The sequence below is a fragment of the Phacochoerus africanus genome, chromosome 11 (genome assembly GCF_016906955.1).
Source record: "Phacochoerus africanus isolate WHEZ1 chromosome 11, ROS_Pafr_v1, whole genome shotgun sequence".
Taxonomy (NCBI): Eukaryota; Metazoa; Chordata; class Mammalia; order Artiodactyla; family Suidae; genus Phacochoerus; species Phacochoerus africanus.
In genome coordinates this window covers 127,252,305-127,272,981 of record NC_062554.1, presented here as the reverse complement: position 1 = coordinate 127,272,981, position 20,677 = coordinate 127,252,305, and the positions used below count along the sequence as shown (strand labels likewise).

General features: G+C 38.2%; 1 protein-coding gene across 3 annotated transcripts in view; it reads right to left on the bottom strand.

The window, feature by feature from the left end:
- PLA2G4A (phospholipase A2 group IVA) overlaps window positions 1-15,798 on the bottom strand; it is a 160,225-nt gene extending 144,427 nt beyond the window's left edge. The window contains exons 1-2 of one of the 3 annotated variants that reach the window (XM_047751917.1): window positions 15,691-15,798; window positions 100-276 (exon numbers count right to left, since the gene is read on the bottom strand). The gene's annotated coding sequence lies outside the window, so the exon portion shown is untranslated. The remainder of the gene's footprint in view (window positions 1-99; window positions 277-15,690) is intronic. The other 2 variants (XM_047751918.1, XM_047751916.1) reach the window with 2 other exon arrangements.
- Between the last annotated feature and the right edge of the window lie 4,879 nt (window positions 15,799-20,677).

Genomic DNA, 20,677 nt, shown 5'->3' with positions numbered 1-20,677 from the left:
ACAAATCAAAGCACAATAAACCAAGGTCTGCCTGTACTCGGTCTGTGGCATGTGGAGGAAAGAAGGTTAAGAGCACAAAGAATCCTTTTCTCTTTTCACCTGCAAATTGTGGAACAGAGCAGAGGTGGCATTCATAGGCTCAGCACTGATGGAGGGGCAGGTTTGTCTCCTGGATCCAGACTGATCTAAGTTCAAGCCTGTCTCCTCCTTTCTCTGACTGTGTGACTGTGATCCTCAGTTGCTTTATCTGTAAAATGGGAAAAACAGTCCCCATACCTCACGGAGGCAATGGGAGGAGGAAATGAGAAAACATGCGTCCATTAAGTACAGTACCTAGCGAGTCGTAAATATACAAAATCATCAGTTACCATTATTTATGAAACATGCTTTCCACCAAAATCTTGAGGGTTATTTGGCACTATGGAGATTTCTAGGAAATTCAAGTAGACAAATTTGTCAAGCACCTTTTATAAAGACGGTACTTTATCATACTCAACAATGAGGTTTCGCAGAGATTAAAAAGCATTGCTTTTCTGATCCATGAAATTACATATATAAAATTATAATATAATATATATTTACATGTATATATGTATATAAGCAAAGCTTTCTCCGCTATTCTGGACACAGATGTTCTAAAAGCATGAAGGACACGGCATTACTGCTTCCATCATCATATATATATGATTTTACATACATATATATATAGCTACCAAGGCATTGTTAAAATTTTAAATCCTTAAATTATTTTCTGTTGCTTTTTTAAAACCTACACTAAGCAGAGTTTGATATCACCAATAGGCACAGAGGAATGAAGGAACAACGGAAATTAAGATAGGTAAATGAGCCACTTACATTAGAAATGTCTCTCAAGCTGTACCCTAACGTTAATACTGAAACCTTTTAAGAGGCCTTCCCTATTTCCAAGGAAATGGAAAGGCATGGCACATGATCCAAAGGCACAGATTAATGAACAGGATCTATTTCTCAAGCCAGGAGCCCCAGAGTAGGCAACGTGCCTTTCAGGACCCACAGTGAAATACCTGGTCCCTTACTGGTGCCCAGCCACATCACTGCTCTTGAGTGGATTTTTTTCCATTCTGTTTTCATTCCTAGGCCACTGACACTGCTTTTTCATCCCTCAAATCTGTATTAATGAACAGTTCCTTTTTTTTTTTGGCCACCCGGAGGCATATGGAAGTTCCCGAGCCAGGGATCAGATTAGAGCTGCCGTTGCGACCTATGACAGAGTTGTGACCTTTCTGGATCCTTTAGCCCACTGTGTCCGGCAGGGGATGATCAAACCTGCATCCTGGTACTGCAGAGATGCTGCTGATCCTGCTGCACCACAGAGGGACATCCGAAAGTTCATTATCCAAACAGACACGTATGTATGGAATATTTACTGGAGTTTCAGAGCAGAGAAAGATGCAGGTGGTTTAGATTAGAAAAAGCTTGCTGGAAGAGGTAAATAACTGAGCTGATATTTGAAAGCATGAAAGGGCCTAGATATCTAGAAAGCAGAAATGGAAATACGTGCTCTAGGATAAGACCATGGACAGCAGGCTGCAGCCACGGTGGCGACGTTCCATTTCACCCCAGACTCTCACAGGTGCCACCCCACACCCTCCTCACCTCCCCCCACATATCTTCTGTACAGGCTAGTCTCTGCCTGCCCTCCAAGGTTCTGCACAAACCCATGCTCTGAATAAATCCATCGTATTTCTCCTTGATAGCTCCTACACAATGGTATATACTTTATGACTTCCTCGCTATAATCAACAAGGGGGAAGATCTGTCTCTTTCTCCCTGTATTCTTGTTGGGCCCCAAATGATCACCCAATTACTATTTACTAGAAGATGAATGAATAAATTTGGGAATCTGTATAGTGTCCTGGGGAAAACTGATGAGACCACAGATGAGGTTTTGTGCTGAGAAATAATCAAGGCCAAGGAGAGCCTATTTACAGAACCTAGAAGGACAAGCTGGAAGTTATCTTAGCAATTACTAATTTGCAAACTTACTTTCAAAAGTTCACATTAAACATTTCCCAGACACCAATGATAATGTGCTAAATGATTTATAGGCACCGTCTCCTTTCATCTTCAAAACAGCAAAGGGATTATTATTGCCACATTAGAGAGAAAGGGTGAGTGATTCGTCTAACTGACAGCTCAAACTGAGGTGGATGGTCCCCCTTACTCACAGTCTACAAGAAATAAATGTCTCCCCAAAAGACCAAGCAACTTTCTCCAGGTCATCTGTGGTGACAAATGCTGAGCTGGCCCTAGCCCATGACCCTCTGACTCATACCAAATTCCCTCTCTTTACATCATTCAGCCATTCTACAGAAGACCCTAAATGACCGGCAGAGAGAGGGGACATGATGAAAGTGACGCCTTGTTATTAGTTAGGGCTACAGTAATAAAACACCATAACCTTCACAGCTTAAACAACAGAAACTTATTTTCTGACAGTTCTAGAGACTAGACATCTAAGGGATCAAAGGGTCCCACAGGTTTGGTGTCTTCTGAGGTCTCTTTTCTTGGCTTGAAGATGCCATCTTCTTCCCTGCATCCTCACATGCTCTTGCCTCAGTAGCCATGCTCCCCTGGCATCTCTTTGGGTGTCCAAATTGTCTCTTCTGTGGATGAAGGCCCATCCTAAGGGCCTGGTTTTAACTCAGTCACCTCTTTAAAGGCCAGATCTCCAAAGACAGTCACATTCTGAGGTGTTGGGGGGTTAAGGCTTCAACCTATGAATGGAGGGAGTCCCAACTCAATCTCTAACACACATCCATAATATAAACATAGCAGCTCAACAAAGAAGCATACAGTTGTTAATGGAGAAAGGCAGTGCTCAAGGAGAGAGACACAACCAAAGAGGTCCAGACATGATAAGACCGGCTCCTAAGCTAGGACTGTGAGGGGATATAGAGCAGAGAGGACAGCATCATTTACACAGGCCAGTCTCCCTCATCTGATCATTTTAAAAGTGCATGAGCATGCGCGTGTGCACACACATGCACTACATAAATGAAACGCAATGCGTAATGTAGTTCCTCTTACCACTTCACAATTGGGAAGTATGAATCCAGATGAACCTGTCTATTTTAAGGGCCTGAAAACTGGCTGGTCCAGTTTCACACGCTGCATTACAAAGCAAGAATGTCTCCTCACTCTGGAGCCAGTTTTCTAGTTTTCATTCTTTGACCAAGTTTGCTGTTATTTTCCATTGTTTCACCCCTTTGGCGGCCAAAAACAAGCAGTCATTCTGGTTGTATTTTAAGATCAGAAATTTTTGGAATTGGACGAAGTAGTTATAATCACCATCTAGACAGAACTTGTGCAAATTTCTAAGCTGAGGTCTCAAGATGTAAACAAAACTAGTGTGTTCACCCAGTTAGGGAAACAGCCAAACTCATCTCTCAGCTCTCAACCAGGAGCCTTTTTATTTATTGATTTTTTAACAGCCCTCTAGCATCCCCTCCTCGCCCTTGCCCCATCCCCCCATATTCAGGCTAAAAAGGAAATAGAGCCAAAATAAAAAGGGCATTTGTCTAAATTTTAGGTTGACCAAAATTTTGAGACGCCAAGTTATTGTTTGTGTGAAGTAGGATTAAGATATTAATTTGAAGGAAATGAATCACTGAATTTCTATGATTGGTCAAATAAAGCTTAAAAAGAGCCTTTTTCACCTTTTATACTTTTCCAGATTTGAATCATAGTTATAAGATGTTGACTTCCAAATACAACGGGGATCATTTAAAAAAAAAAAATTCCTCTTCCCACACGGACCATTATGGAATAAAACCACATTGACAAGTGTTACCTATATCTTGCTCATTTTCAAAAAATGTAAAATAATGGTTGACCTTCTACTTAACATAAACTGATAACAATGAGGTCCTTAGTGTTAACAGTTTTTAAATATGCCTTAAAATGTGGCACAAAATGCCAGGAAAAGCAATGGGTTTTTGAAAAGTACATTCACTTCTACAACTTTCTCTCACCAGACCAGACGGCTGGTTTGCAAATATGCTCCCCTAGGGAGCATTTGTGTTTTGTTGAGGTTCCACTCCCTCCTTAATTGCTGCCTCTTTTTATGACGTGCTCAAGATTGCCACAGCAGGGAAAGCCATATCTTTTTTTTTTTTTTTAAGTAAACAGTACAGGGAAAACCCCCAGGAAAATCGTCATACTGGCTTAAATGTTTCTTGAGAGCCATTTTATTACTGGATGAGTTATAACATTTTAAAGTTGGTTTACTTTTCAACTCACACGATAACTATTTCAAGCAGCTACTGAGGTTGAGCTTGTTATTAAAATATGGATATTGAATATGATCTTGAAGTGGAAAAAAGAAAAATATAGCAGGAGTGTGGAAGGTCAAGGGAGCTGAACATCTATCCATCTCATGAGTTACTGGCACGTTAAACCACCAAACATGACACGAGCATCCGACAAGTCTGGATTGTGTAACATATAATAGGAATTCATGTTCATCATTCTTTCTTCAGGTTGTGAGAGGTTTTAGAAATGTGCTTCTAGACGCTATGAATATGAACTCACTTTTGAAACAAATGGGAAACCCTGTCTTTTGTAGGATTGAGAGGCCTGTACATAGAAATATGCATTTGAAGGCAATATTCTCAAGAGTTTTTAATATCTTTTATACCTTGAATGCCTTTAGCAGTCTGGTGAAGCCGATGGACCCCATGATACATTATATGTACGACATTATAAATTTCATGAAATAAAAACATTAGATCACAAAGGCAACCAACTGTATTGAAATACATGGAGTCCATGCAGTATAGCAGACCCCTTAAATGGTATTTATGCATGCTTTGGAGGCTTGAGTTTTCTCCCTCTATTTTCTGCGGAGTACACCCATGTAGTTCTAAAGTACAATGCAAAATTTTTGAAGACAGAAGCACTTATAGAACTATAAAGAGTAAAACAATAGAAAACTAAGTTCCTTTTGTACCATCTATCTCTGCTGCCAAAGTAACGAATATGTAAGCACGACCTGAACATGTAGGTGTTACATATAATAAACACAGGTTGAAATGAACTAGAAACACTCATTTGCTCCAAACTATGAAATTTACATTTCCTCAGCCTTTGTTCAACAATGGAGAGGAGTACTAAGGACATCGGTAGTAACTAAGAGGGCCAAGGACTTTAATTAATAAAGTGTATATGGATGTTTCGGCTGAGCTGCTGGTGTGGGATCTAATGCCGCAATGGGTTTTTGCAAAAATATGAAAATTAACAAAAACTGTTACACTCCCCTCTTCACTTTGGACAGGAAAAAGTCTGATAACTATATCTATACCAGAACCTCAGGAAATATGGGCAGAACCAGGAATAAAGTGCAGAATGACTTTCCAACGCAGGACAGACATGGTTCACTGAGGCAGGGAGGGATGAAGGTCAAAGAAGCATCTCCTCCCTCCTCCATGCCAGGCAGTGCATCTGGGAACCATCTGAGCCAGAAGCAAACTCAAGGGCATCTGATCACAAAGAGCTTCCCCTCCTCACCTCCCTGCCCAACTTGACCCACATAGACTCACTGTTTCCCTTCATAGAAGCACCTGGCCATCAGTAGAGTAAAATTAAGCACTTCAGTGTTAAAAGGATTAATAAGAAAGGGCTAAAGAATGAATAATTGTTTAAAATGAGATGTGTTTTAATTAAACTTTGAGGAAATATGAAAGTCAACAGTTCAATAAAATTGTTTTAGTTCTTAAAAAAAAAAACAGCATTTTGATTATGGTACTTATGGTAACCAGCTGTTCTCTAAAGCTCTAAAGATTGGAAAAAAAAAAAAAAGGAAATGAAATGACTTTAAGTTGCAAAATGAAGGATTTTTGTCAGGCTGAAGAAGGACATCCTGATAGCAGAGCTGTAAGAGACCCTCTTTTGCGACAGCTGGTTATTATTACTAAACGTTTCAGCCATCTTTACACTGCAGATTTGGAATGGTCCCAATTCTATAAAGCATTATCTTTTAGGGAACATTAAGGTGGCCTCAAGCATCTGGAGGAAGAAAGTAGGCAAAGGGTGAGGAGTAAGATATAAACCAGACTCAAGAACTTAGCTGGCCATCCAAGAAAGGCAGGCAAGACAATGGTTAAGTATTCAGAACTTAAAACAATAATTCTGGCACCTAGGACCTGAAGGAAAAGCCACCCAGCATGATGGCTCCCGGAACAGGTAAATGCCCTGAGATGCGATGATGTGTGGAACTGGGCCTAGCAATTGGCCAGGCAAAAAATCCAAGTGTTTGAAAGGAACAAAGGCTCTGTCTTTGCCGACCAAATGCTAGAAAACAAGGCAATCTGTGATTCCATCTTACTGGTTAATAATTACCCTGGATGAAAAGATCTGCATTCTATAAGCTCATGAATTTCTATGCACTTTTGTTTTAGGTATTTTGTTTTCTGGTCATTCATTCTAGTGATTTCCCGATTTTCTTTCTTCCTTTAAAAACTCCCACACAAAACAAAAACAAACAAACAAACACAAACAAAAAACCCTCTAGAGAAATTCAGCGGACCTAGCTTCTCTGGGTTCGTTCTTAGCATAACTGGAGAAAAACCACATAGCCTGCTAAAGTGGTTTTATCTTGGTCCACATTCTCAGAGGCTCTGGCCACCACACAGCATCTTTCTAGGTTTTCTGGTGCCCTTGCATTTCCACCTTAGAAAAGGACTTTCTTCTCCCCTTCAAGTTTCTCACCTTATCCCCACCCCCACTCTTGGGTAGTGACCTCATCTCCTTTCACAGAGACAACAGAAGGCGTCACAAGGGGAAGTTCATCTTCTCACCCGCAAACCTTCAAACTTCCCTGCCAGAGCACCTGGGTTCTCCTTCTCTCTGTCACAAAGAAGGGAGAGTTCCTCCCCCTGTACTGGACCTGGCCCCACATGTGTTTGGGACGCAAAATCCCTCTCTCCTCCTCAACTGCTTCACTCGGAAAGCTGTGCCTGTCTTTTCTGAATCATCCAACTTGACCTTCTACGGGATAACCTGATGGGCAAGCTTTTTACAGTCTCTCTCATCTCCATTTCCTTTTCCCTCCATGTCTCCCCTGTTACGCTGCTTCAGATTTTTCTAATGGCCCATTTGCTCACACGCTGTCTATCCGCGTCCTCAGAGTCCTCACTTCCAAGCCCTCTGCCACCCCACCGCGTCCCCACCACTCCACCGGAGCTGCTCTCATCAAGATCACTAGTGACTTCCTGGTTTTTTAAATCAGTCAGTCATCACTTTTCTATCCTGTTTTTCTGGAACCACTTTCACTTCTTTGCTCCCATGACATGGTCCTAACTCCTAATTTTGCATTAATTCCTTGGTTGCTCCTTTGCAGGCTCATTTACAAATGCTGCTCCTGGACCCTCCATAATAAGCCACATCATTCGCTCTCCACACATGGCTTCTCATCCCTCACATCTCAGCTTAAACTTCACCTTTCCATCCTTCATTTCCCCAGGTCAGCCTGTACTATTCAAGTCCATTTGCATCTTTTATTATCCATTATTTCCTTAATTATTCTCTCTTCTCCAAGGGGGTATTAAATCTTTACTCACCCAAGTAGTCCCTAAATGTAGCACAGTGCCTGGAATATAGTCAGCAGCAATTAGAACATACTGATTTGGTGAACTCAGTGGTCAGTGATTCCTGGTTGATGTTACATCTGCATTTTTTTCTTGACCCAACAGGTAAACAGGTAAAAATTCTTAAGCGAAAAAAAGTACAGTCTATCCACATGGCTTCCCCTAATAACTCTTCTTTTTCTAAATGTTAAAAAGACAGATTTTTCCTATTCTTTCCTAGGCATGCTATATATATTCATAAAATAGTATCTAAAAATTCGTTTCTTTACAGAGAATTTTAAGTTATACAACAATGTTCTCTTCATTGTGACAATAACTTTAAGGTATGAATCAGCCAAGCCAACTTGTCAATTTAACACATAATTTAAGCAGATAGTATAAATTTCTGCAAACACTGAATGAGTCTCACAAAACTGATTCTTTCTTATATTGCTTTTCATTGAGAACAGAGGGATTGTTAGTGATAAGGACACATACACACAAAAAAAATCCCATATAAATATTGTAAACTTTTACTAATTTTAAATAGCAATCCCTGGCGATCACTACCTCAAAAAATAAGCAAGTAGCAGATTATATTATCATCATAATATTTTCCAACTAAATTTTTAATTAACTGAGAAACCCCTATAAATTAGAATTTTCACTGTGAGAAATCTTCCTAAAATATGTCATCTTTCAATAATCAAGGATATAATGATACTTTGACATTATAGCTGACTATGAATTCCCATTGTACATTGAAAGTAGTAATTTTCAAGACTACTCCATGAATGACAGAAATGCCCTAGAGTTATCTCTTTGAGATCTAAGTTCAATCAATTTTAAATTCATCTGTCTCTACTTCATGACAGTTGAGTGGAAAGGAAGTTGATACCTGTCTGAGGTTTGTGGTAGATAAGAACAAGGGACTGATGGACATTAAGAAATTTTAGTTATGGATGCAGGAGTCCATATAGCATGTCCCCGTAACGGCATTCATCTTTAAATATTTTTCCCAAAATTACTTTTCTATAAATCCTTAATTGCTATAAATGATTTTTCTTAATACTTTTATGGTATTGCCTCAAATGCATGTAAAAAGTCCTTGAATTTCAAGAAATAAAAAATGAGAGCCCAAAGAAAACTTATAAGATACCACTTACCTTCCCCTAGACTATTCTAGGCAGATATTGTCTCTTCCTCAATTATAAATCCTTCTACAAGGGGTCAAAAACCTCGGTTTATTGCCAAGGTACTGTGCTCAACTTTATCTTGTTAAAACTGTGGACATAAAAGTATGGGGCAAATAGGAAGTGTGTCAATTTACTGACTGAAATTCAGAAACATTTGCAAGACCTAATGTTTCTAGCCACACAGTTGCATCTAGCAGTCAAACCTGACCTACTATGTGTTTGTTATTCATTACGAACTTATACATATATATATAATAAGGCAATTTTATAATGAAAGTTGATTTTTACTTCTAAAAAGGAGTATCTGGTTTGCCATAAGCTGATGGATCATTTGGAAAGGTAAAATAATAATGACTTTATTCTGTAAATGATAAATCCAAGGTCAGAGTAATCATTTTGATACAAATGCTTTATGCCAACCACCAGGATTAATAAGAGTGAAAGAGAGTCATAGACTCTGAGGTTACACTCAGAATATTCTAAAAGAATGCTGTATTACCAAACGAAAGTAAAATAATTCGTACAATTAATGTCTCTTATACAGCTCATAAAGTGCCTATTTTGTAGTTTTGGATTAAACTCCAAATACTTTATTTTCTTCAAGTGGTATTATATATGTGTGTAAAATTTTACAAAATAAGGAATTCTAAATCATAAACCTTTTCAGTCATTCTTAAATGTTGGTGCAACTTCTTCTATTATGTCAATCAGTAATCCAGTTACAAGAGTAGAACAATTGAGCTAATATGGGAATATGCATTGGAATGTGTAATTTCTGGTTCTCCCCCTATAATTTTTCCAATGTTAATACAAATAGGAAGAGGTTGATAGCCTTAAAATACATCGAAACTGAAAATATAAACCAATTAATCAATTGAAGCATACAAAATCCATCAAAATGAAAATCAGAAGACTTGGGACATAATAAATAAGCTATTTAGCTTTCCGTTATCTTTCTTTTCACACCTGTAAAATGTATCTGCCCTGCCAACTCACATGGTTATCGTAATAAAGTTCTTGAGCAAGCTCTTTATAAACCACAAAATTCTATGCAAGGGAAAGATATTACTGTCCCTTGGATATTTTTTTTCAAATAAGGTAATCAAAAAACAGATTGTAAATTAAATAATAAAGTAAAAAACGAAGCTGCGTATAATAAATACATGACTTTTCCATACTATGGAATACCAAAATTATACATATTAGGTATATTTGTTTTTTAATTGGAAATACACTGTTACCTAAAATACCTATATTTTCCTACAGACTCCAGAGGTCAAGCAAATGAAGACAAAGATTAAGAAAAAGAGAGTAACACTGTTGGTGCGAATATAAATTGGTATAACCATCATGGAAAACATTAGAGAGACTCCTCAGAAAACCAAAAATAGGACTACCATGTCATCTAGCAATCCCACACCTGGATAAATATTTGAAAAAAAGAAACTATAACTCAAAAAGATACATGCACTCTCATGTTCACTGCAGTACCATTCACAATAACCAAGACATGGAAACAACCTAAATGTCCACTGACAGACAAATGGATTAAGATGTTATACAATGGAATACTACTCAGCCATAAAAATGCATCAAATAATGCCATCTGCAGCAACATGGATGCAATTAGAGAGTCTCATACTAAGTGAAGTCAGAGAAAGACAAATACCACATGATATCACTTATATGTGGAATCTCAAATACAGCACAAATGAACCTATCTATGAAACAGAAACAGACTCAAAGACATAGAGAACAGACTTGTGGTTGCCAAGGGGAACAGGGAAGGGAGGGAGTGGGATGAAATGGAAGTTTGGGGTTAGTAGATGCAAACTATGAGATTTAGAATGGAGAAGCAATGAGGTCCTGCTGTAGAGCACAGGGAACTATACCCAATCTCCTGGGATGGACCATAATGGAATGTAATATAAAGAAATATATATATATATATATGTATATGTATATATATATACTATGACTAAATCACTGCTGTACAGCAGAAATTGGCACAAGGCTGTAAATCAACTATACTTTAATAAAAAAAGAAAGAAAAAAGATAAAGGGAGCAGGTGATTTACAATCACATGGTGTGATATTCCTTTATTCCCCCAAGAAGGAAACGGAAGGAAAATGAGCACCACTTGGCCTCTCGGCCCATCATCTTTGATTCAGTGGGTAGTGAACTCTGACAGAGATCACTTCCAGGGGGTCGCTCTGTTTCTCTATAGCTATTAGAATTCATTACATAAGTGATCCCACTGGTGGGGCAGCCTCATAAGTCTGCTCATGGTGACCACTGAAGTATGTAAGCTTATTTTACATTTGTATAAAGGAGAGATATGCTGTATTTTCAAAGAATGTTCTAAGGGTGGACTAAGAATCACAGAGAACCAAAAAAAAAACAAAAACAAAAAAAAACAAAAAAACAACAACAACAAACTCTGAAAATCACACACTGCTCAGAGACATCTTTGGCACATCTCTTTTTTCTCCTCAGGTGGGTGGTGTTATCAAAAGACAGGCACTTACTTCTTTGCAAGGAACTCCAGAACTAACAGTTTCTTCTCCCACCTGTCACTGCCCTAGTTGCCACAGAGCAGAAAGTAAATTGCCTAAAGCTTGAATTCATTTTCTCTGAATTGGGTCTTAACAAACACGGACACCATTTTTCTTACAAAACCTCCATAAAGAATCATTTTGTAACCCTTCGTTCTATCTCCACCTTCTCTACATTAAGCAAGTCTGGATGTTTCTGAAGCTGTGGGAGAGTCTTCAGAGGTTTTGGCCCTCTCAGAAACCTCGTCAAATTCCCAGATTTTGTAGATGAGAGTCTATGAGAATAAAGATAACTTCACTTTCGTTTTTCTACGCATCTCACCCATTGTTAAAGAAGAGGCATCAAGAAACAATAAGAACAATCCTCTAAACTTGAAAAAAGCAATGTTTACAGAATTTCTATTTCCATTTCAAAATGCAGCCTTTAATGGTAAGGCCCCTTACACGCTTCACAATCATTGAGGACCCCAAAGGACCTTTATGTTATTTACAGCCATTGATGTTTACCATGTTAGAAATTAAAACTGAAACAAAGAAAGATTTAAAAATCACACTGAAGGAGACAATTTATAAACACAGACATATAAGTGCCCACTACAAAAATGGTTCAACCTTAGTTCTGAAAGAAGTGCAAACTTAAGCAAGATACAATTTTCATGTAACAACTCTGAGTTTTTGGACTTGGTTGTTGTTTGTTCTGGTTGAGTGATAACACCATGCTGGTTTAGGGGAATACCATAGTGTTAGTTTAAAACTCTCCTATACTACTTATAAATGGACATAATCTTTCTCAAGAGAAAAAATAGCAAAAATAATAACTAGTACACCATGATAGTTTGCTAAATATTTTTTAAACTCTCCAAATACCCATTATAATTTCTATTTTACAATTGAGAAATTGGCTTATGATCTCACAACTTGTGAGTAATGGAACTTTTGTTAGAATCTACTAGAAAATAGATTTTGGAGTTCCCGTTGTGGTGCAGCGGAAACAAATCTAACGAGAAACCATGAGGTTTCAGGTTTAATCCCTGGCCTTGCTCAGTGGGTTAAGGATCCAGCGTTGCCATGAGCTGTGGTGTAGGTTGCAGACGTGGCCCAGATCCTGCGTTGCTGGGGCTGGGACTGGGGCCAGCAGCTACAGCTCCGATTTGACCTCTAGCCTGGGAACCTCCATATGTCGCGAGTGCGGCCCTAAAAAGCAAAAAGCAAAAATAAAATAAAATAAAAATAAAATAGATTTTAAGACTCTATCCAAGGGAAATAAACAAAGATGCGTACATTTATTAAGAGGTCCTAAATGAAACACTATTTATAATAGTGGAAAACTTTAATCCACCTAAATATTCAACGATTTGTAATCAGCCAGTACATTTCCATAGACCAAAATTACATCTTAGAACCACACTCTCTTTCTTATGGCTAGATTGTCATCACCTGCCCAGTGCCTGACACATAGTATTGACTCAGTAATATTTAAGATATGAATGAATATAAAATAATGTACAAGTATAACAATATCATGTTCTAACGGAAAATTTCCTGATTGAGGGGAAACACATCATGAAATAGCAGGAAGAGTGTGTTACATTAAGTAAACAAGGAAGTCACTAGACTAAGGTGACTATAATTCCACTGCAGCCTACATCAGTAAACTGAAATCTAAGCCAGTAAATTCCTCAAAGTTACAAAATTAAAACCCATGGAGAGTCATTCATAAACAGCCGACTAGGATTTAAGCTGGAGCCCATCAATAAATATCTTACCTTGGTTCTGCTTTTTCTCTACAAAATTCACTCCTCCAGATTCTGTCAGTGAAGCACTTCTACTTGGGCACTGCCCCATACCAATCAATTTTTGCTCAAATGAACTCAAAAATTTTCATATGCCTCAGTTGATCTTTTAACAGGTGTGAACATACCTTTGTAAGATCTACATGTGAGTGTATGTGTAGAAGAATGTCTAGAAGTATAAACAGATGTATATGCATGAATTCCTTGTCTCTTTGCTGATGCGCACTAATAGTAACTCTTGATTGAATGAATGACATATTCAAAGTTGTTACACCTTGCGGGGGACTATGTACAACCTTCCTTTTCTTCTTCACAATTTTTTACTTAACAAGATTTAAACAGTAAGCATGAATTATCTTTGTAATAAACAAGAATATTATTAAACATAATTAGGCGGGGAAATACGAATTTTGGAACAAAAAGCAGCAAATGTAGAAATCCCACAATCCAATAAAAAGTAATTTGCATCTTACTACCCTATTATGTTTTACGTATTGCATTTAATAATAAAAAATATCACATGTTACAGAAAAATGGCAAGCTTAGCATTTGCACAGCTAATTACTGTTGGGGGGAGTCTAGCATCTAGGTCACTTGGTTTCCAAGTAGTTTTTCCATTACACCCAATTATTTACAGTTCCAGAACACTAGAAAATAAGTACAATCTTCACTGTCAGGCAGTTCTTTACTTATAAGTAAAATAATTTGTTAATTATTTGATATTATCAGTAAACGCCAAAGTTCTAAGAAATACTACATTTTCATGTGACGTAAATCATTTGGGGGGGTTTGTGAAATTCCTAAAGGTGTTATCAGAATTTGTGCATGCTAGAGAAGCATGTGTCATTATTCTAGGGTGGGGTCTACACCTTTCATAAGATTTATAAAAAGGCCTGTGACAAAAAAAAAAAAAAGTTGGGAATAACTAAATCCATACATTCTTCAAACAAGAGAAAGAAAAAAAAACTGATGGTAAATAAAGGGCATAGGAGAGGAAAAGGAACCACAGCTAATTCTGTCTTCCTCTTTTTTATTCCTGGAACATGTTATTTTAGTATGCAAATGATTGGGTTCTATGACTTTGCTTTCTAAGCAGAGACACTAGGAATGATACTGGTGGGGAAAAAATACAGGCCAAATTATCTCTGTGGGATGACCTTTGTCGGGTACTATTAGCAAGAAACTGATAAGTGTAAAATGCAACAAGAAGCATTTTCATATTTGCAAGTCACTTTTGAAATATTTTGCATTTATGTTTAACTGGGAAAAGCAAAAATATTAAATGGGTTTCTTCATTTCTCATCCCATCAATTGTGCTTCCCCTACAGGAAGTTTGTAAAGCTATTTTGAGCAAAAGCAGATTAAAGCCTTCTCTATACATTGCACAATTATTGCTTAATTTTAAATTAACTCTTCCTTTGCTCAATGAAAGAAGCGGAAAGCCTGTTTTTTTATATCCCAATATCAAACTTGATTGGCAAGGTTCAGGGATCTCTGCAAGACAATTTAAAAACTCTTAACAAGGTGTGTTTCACTACCATTCCCTGAAAATATCTCTTAGGCTACAATTCCAAATTTATGCAGCAAACAGAAACAAAACAGAACAGAAATACTCTCTAGGTAGGCAAATGTAACTTCGAATTATACCCATATGCACACAGGAGAGTTCTAGTCCTCTCCATCCGCCTTAGCCAACAGATGTTTACCTCCTCAACCAAAATGAACAGCATTTCTCGTTCTAGTTTTTGAGGTAAACATCACTATTTTTAAGACTAAAATGATTACAAGTTATAGGAGACTCAAGATATGTTGTCACTGCTATTTCAAATGCAAATGCCTTTTTTTTTTTTTACAAACGCTTCTGTTACAAAATTACTAAAATAGTGTTCACACGCAGAACTCAACTTTCTTACTTGAGCACATCTTTTCCAATATCTAGTTTGGAGCTCTGCTCTCCTGGCATAGCAAATCATTTAGAAGGGCGAATCAGAAGACCAGTCATTGTACAACTAATTTTGTCAATATTGTCTTTTCAAATCACACGGCCACACATCAAATACCCAGGAATGCTTCGCCGAAGTAGCCAAAATTACTGTTTCTTAATTAAAACTTAAAAGAGTCCATGCATTCCTTCACTCAAGATCCTCGGGGCTGTCAAACAGCGCGCTGCTGCTGGAGTATGGGGACTGGCAGCCACGGGGTGGCATCACGTGGAGCGAGGGCTAACGAGAGCCACCTCACTGCCTTTCTGAAAGTTCGCTTTCTTTCCGGCGCTGAGTGAAGCAAACTCTTACCGTCCGACTCCACAGTGCATTTAGACCCCGGAAAGCAAAGTGGCATTTGTTAGAAGGAAATTAGGGCCCCCGATCTGTGTCTTATTTCAAAAGGCGGAGGACGCGCAGACTTTTTAAAGCGGTGAGTCCTAGGCATCCCTCCATCCTTTCCTCCTTTCAGGCAAGGGACAAACTAAGAGCTAGGGAGGGTGGGAGAGGGAAGTGGAGCGGGGGGGGGGGGGGGGGGGAAGAGTAAATTTTTGCTTACAGTTCCCAGAGTTACTGAGATTCTTCAGGCTCCTTTACGCCTCTAGCTTTCTGTCAGGATCCTTTCTCAGCCGGGGATCACAGAGAAGTTCAAGGCTTTGCCTTGGTGGGAGGGGCTAAACTGTGGGCTGGTTTCCTTTAGTCTTTGCAGTTGTGTTAAGGTGGAATTAAAGAGGAAGGGAGAAACGCGCTTCTCAGAGCAGTTAATGTCTTAAATATAAATGTTTATCTATCAGAACTAGGGGTTTGAAGTCAGAAAACATGCTTAAATCATCTATACGTTAACCAGTCCTAAATCACATGGATGTCTGTGTGTCTGAAAGTACTTCTTTTCCTTAAGTAGTTCCTGCTTCTTCCTTTTTTTTTTCTCCAAACAAGTAAGACCCAATTGAAAAGAGGAATAACCCAGAGTATTTCTGCCTCTTTAAAAAGGCAAGGTTTATAACAAGCCCAAAATATAGACTATGTGCACTTTGAAGATGAACTATATGAGACCACTTTAAAAATTAAATCCATTGAAATAGTTCCTCCCCAAACTCAAAACATTTGTGTTAATAACCACGTGTTTGTAAATTTAAGATTAAAGGCATACCAGAGGATATAATCCACATGTTGAGATTTAGGGGAATAAATCAAATCAGGTTGTTACAAATGTGCCAAGTAAATTCCAATAACTGATATCACTGTAACAAAGAAGATATATTGTTTAAATTTATTCAAATTCCGCAAGAATCAATTAGTGTCATTAAAGACTGACATTCATTCAGCATAGCTTGTCTTTCAAACACAGGTTCTTCTATTTTTGCCTTTAGTAAAATACCGAAGCACACTTTCCCTAGCTCTCATGATATTTTCAAAGAATATAATTTCTGCAGGCTCCCTCATCAAATCTTCCGGATTTTATGTTTTCCGTAGCCCAAGATTTAACTCCTTTTTGTCTTCACTTTCTCCCATAAATTCAACCTGTTATATTATAAATCTCTCCTTCCTAAAAAAAAATCCGTAGTAGCTCATGACATCAAGAACTTTTTCTTTCCAAAGAAGATCCTAAATTTTTTGAAAAATGAAGTGCTAAGTAGAAGAGCAGAGAACACACCATTAATTTTTTTTTTTAACCTTTTTCTCCAGGTAAAGAAAGAATATGTTTTGCAGGACAGAGTCATCCCAAGATTCTGATGAAGAAAGGCTCCTTTGAAAAGTGGCTTCACAATGCTTGGGTCAATTTGATAATAAAAGTTGTAGCTCTTGATATTTGGGGAAGATACCCCGCAGTGACAAGAAAACTTGAGGGGAGTTCCCATCGTGGCTCAGTGGAAATGAATCCAACTAGTAACCATGAGGATGCAGGTTTGATCCCCGGCCTTGCTCAGTGGGTTAAGGATCCAGCATTGCTGTGAGTTGTGGTGTAGGTCACAGACACGGCTCAGATCCCGTGTTGCTATGGCTGTGGTGTAGAAAAAAGAAAGACAATTTTTTGATTAAATGCTTTTAAAGAGAATTTCAGTATATGTGATGGATAGAGTTAAAACATATGGGAAGATGTTTGCTTCTTTCTTCCTTCTAGCCTTATTAAATCAGGCTGACTTATCTCCATCCATATAGTGTAAAAGCTACTGCAGGTATGTCTCTCCAGCTCTCTGGAATGGATGCTGACTGCCTCTCCTTGCAACGTTCTGTGGTTCTATGGCCTCTATGCCCACATTTGGTTCAGTTTGGCTCCTTACTCATGATCTCATTGTTCCCATTGACCCCCCAGATGATCAAATCAACTGTCTTCACCTTGTCCTAATTCCTCCAAAAATGTTTCCAACATTTGCCTACTAATTCCAAGAATTTCTCCACTAGGTAAGAGAGTCTCTGCTTTCATAGCCTACCTCAGTCTGTAGGATCAATTAGATCTAAAGACCCCTCTTTTCTAGCCCTGTCCATCAAAATCTCTTAGGAGAATGAATACAGGTGGGACCCATCTAATACTGAGCAATAGTATATGTAGCAGCCTTTTTAAAATCCAGTTCTACCTTGTGCATTATTGCGAGTCGATACGTTTCAGACTTTGTGCCATTAATTATCAACATTTTCAAAAATTAGACTGAGAATAGTAAGCTAATTTTAGCACTGGAAAGTAAACAAAAGGAACAGACTCAAAACTAGCCAAATTAACTAACAAGGAAGTACCTACTTGTTAAAACCCATGGCTTAAAAAGCAGAAAAGTAAAACCTGGTTTTTTTTAAATGATTGATTTTTCTCTTTCTTTGCTCTTTTCCACCACTTCCACTTCACCTATCTTGTATTTTAACCAGTTGAAAGTGATTTGTCCCCCATAAACATGAACATGAGGATTGAGATACTATTTGATGATTAATTTGGTACATCCAGGGAAAATGGTTAGCCAGCATGGGATACTCAGAGATGAACAGGGAAATCCAATCAAGATTGCAGATAGAAACAGGGAAGATTCTCAGGGGTCACTAATTAACCAATTCACATATATTAATACATTCCTCTTGTCCACTGCTTTGCTTGAGTGTTCTGTCCATAATGTAGCTACATTGGTATTTGTACTATTTAACTGTCTGTGAATATAACTAATATGTCATTCTTCTCAATGTATTAACAAAAGCAAGTTAATAAGACCCAAATCAAAGAAAATGAAAATAATTCTCACTTGTGAATTGTTTGGCAATCAGCTAATTAACCACAATCATTCCAACTACCACAGAGACTAATCTCCTGGCACATCTTTCCCTTAAATTCTACTAAAATAATCCTACTTACTCTGCAAGGCTTAGCTCAATTACACCTCATCTGGAAAAGATGTAACTTACCCACTCCTTTTTCCAGCTGAATTCATCTTTCAATTTGAGTAAAAACATTTATTAGAGCACTGATTAATTTGTGTTAAACCTGGCCATAAAAGGAAAAATGTTTTATGCTTCAATCTGGTAGGAAACAAGCCCTTTTCATTTTGATAAATCCTCTTCCCAAAGTCTATAGCATTTTAGGAGCTCAAAGGATGTTTGTTGAATTTATCATCCATGATATTGGGCTCAAGGATGTCTTAAACCCGACCTCCAAATAGCAGTCTACTTGCCACTGCCATTTTCACTGTTACTAAAGAAGAGAAAATTTAATTTTTTAACACACACACTAATAAAATTCCTGGAAATATGAAGCTAATCAGAGATAAAGGTGAAGTGGACCCTAGTTAAAATTATGTACAATTAATTTAAAAATTAGATGCAGTGGAGTTCCCATTGTGGCTCAGTAGGTTAAGACCCTGACATAGTATCTGTGAGGATGTGGGTTTGATCCCTCGCTTTGCTCAGTGGGTTAAGATCTGGCATTGCTACAAGCTATGGCATAGGTCACAGATGCTGCTCAGATCCAGAGGTACCTTGGCTGTGGTGTAGGCTGACAGCTGCAGCTCTGACACGACCCCTGGCGCAGGAACTTCCATAAGCTGCAGGTGCAGCTGTAAAAAGAAAAACATAAAAAATAAAATACAAATTTAGATGTTGTTATGAACACAAATCCAAGGAGAAAGCATTTATAAACAATAAGAATTATTTTAATAGCGAAATATCTACTAGTAATCATTTGTACTTTTATTGTGCATTTACTATACCCATATATTTGTATCAATATTCTGACTTGAAAAATGGAAGCAATAATTTTCTCTTAATTATTCTTTTTTTAATTGAGCATGTCGGGATGATTATTACTAGTTTATTAAACTTTTCCCTCCTAAATGTCTTTTAAATCTATTAAGAGGACTATACCAGATAAAGCACTAATAATATCACTGTTACTCCTTGCTTAGAACCTATATCGGGCCACATACTTAGTGTTATCACTACATTTCCAGTAACATTTATCACTATATTCATGAAATTAAGCATTCTGATCTTTATTTAGACCCCTAAGCACACAAAATTAGTAATGAAGCCAGGATTTCAATCCAAGTCTCTTTGACTCCAAAGCCCAGAATTTTTCTAGGATATCATAACCATCCCTTACAGCAAGTTTTGTTTGACCATCTTTTCAGCCTGTCCCAAGTTAGCCGAATCCCTTACTGCTGTACATCAGCAGTAGTGGAGCCACTGGTGGAAAACGGCACCCCTAAGCGCCCAGGCTTGGAACCTGCCACCAATCTCTTCCCTACCAGCAATGGTCACAGTCTTGCCGCTCCTCTCCATCTCAACTCCTTCATTCATCTTCTTGTTTCTACAGTCAACATTTTTCTTACCGCTACACTTTTTAAATTTGATGGTCAAAATATTGATTGGTACCCTTGCATTACTATTACTCACATACACTGCCATGTGGGCATCATTCCTGCCTCTCTTTCCCCTGTTAAAATATCTTAGGCTTCATTCCTAGATAAACTGTCCCACAATTCAAGTCAAATCATTCCACTGCTAAACTCATACTGTGAAGTTTTCTCCACTGTCTATTGACCCATTATACTATATCTTAAAAATGCTTTTTTTTTTTTTTTTTTGGAGCTCCCGTTGTGGCGCAGTGGTTAACGAATAGGAACCATGAGGTTTCGGGTTCCATCCCTGCCCTTGCTCAGTGGGTTAAAGACCCGGCATTGCCGTGAGCTGTGGTGTAGGTCGCAGACAAGGCTCGGATCCTGTGTTGCTGGGGCTCTGGTGTAGGCTGGCAGCTACAGCTCCGAATGGACCCCTGGCCTGGGAACCTCCATATGCTGCAGGTGTGGCCCTAAAAAAGACAAAAAAAAAAAAAACCAACTTTTTTTTCCCTGCAGAAAAAGTAGAAGGGAAAATTAAATCAAGCTCCCTTCATATTTTTTTTTTATTTTTTTGTCTTTTTTGCTATTTCTTGGGCTGCTCCCATGGCACATGGAGGTTCCCAGGCTAGGGGTCGAATCGGAGCTGTAGCCACTGGCCTACCCCAGAGCCACAGCAACGTGGGATCCGAGCCGTGTCTGCAACCTACACCACAGCTCACGGCAACTCCGGAT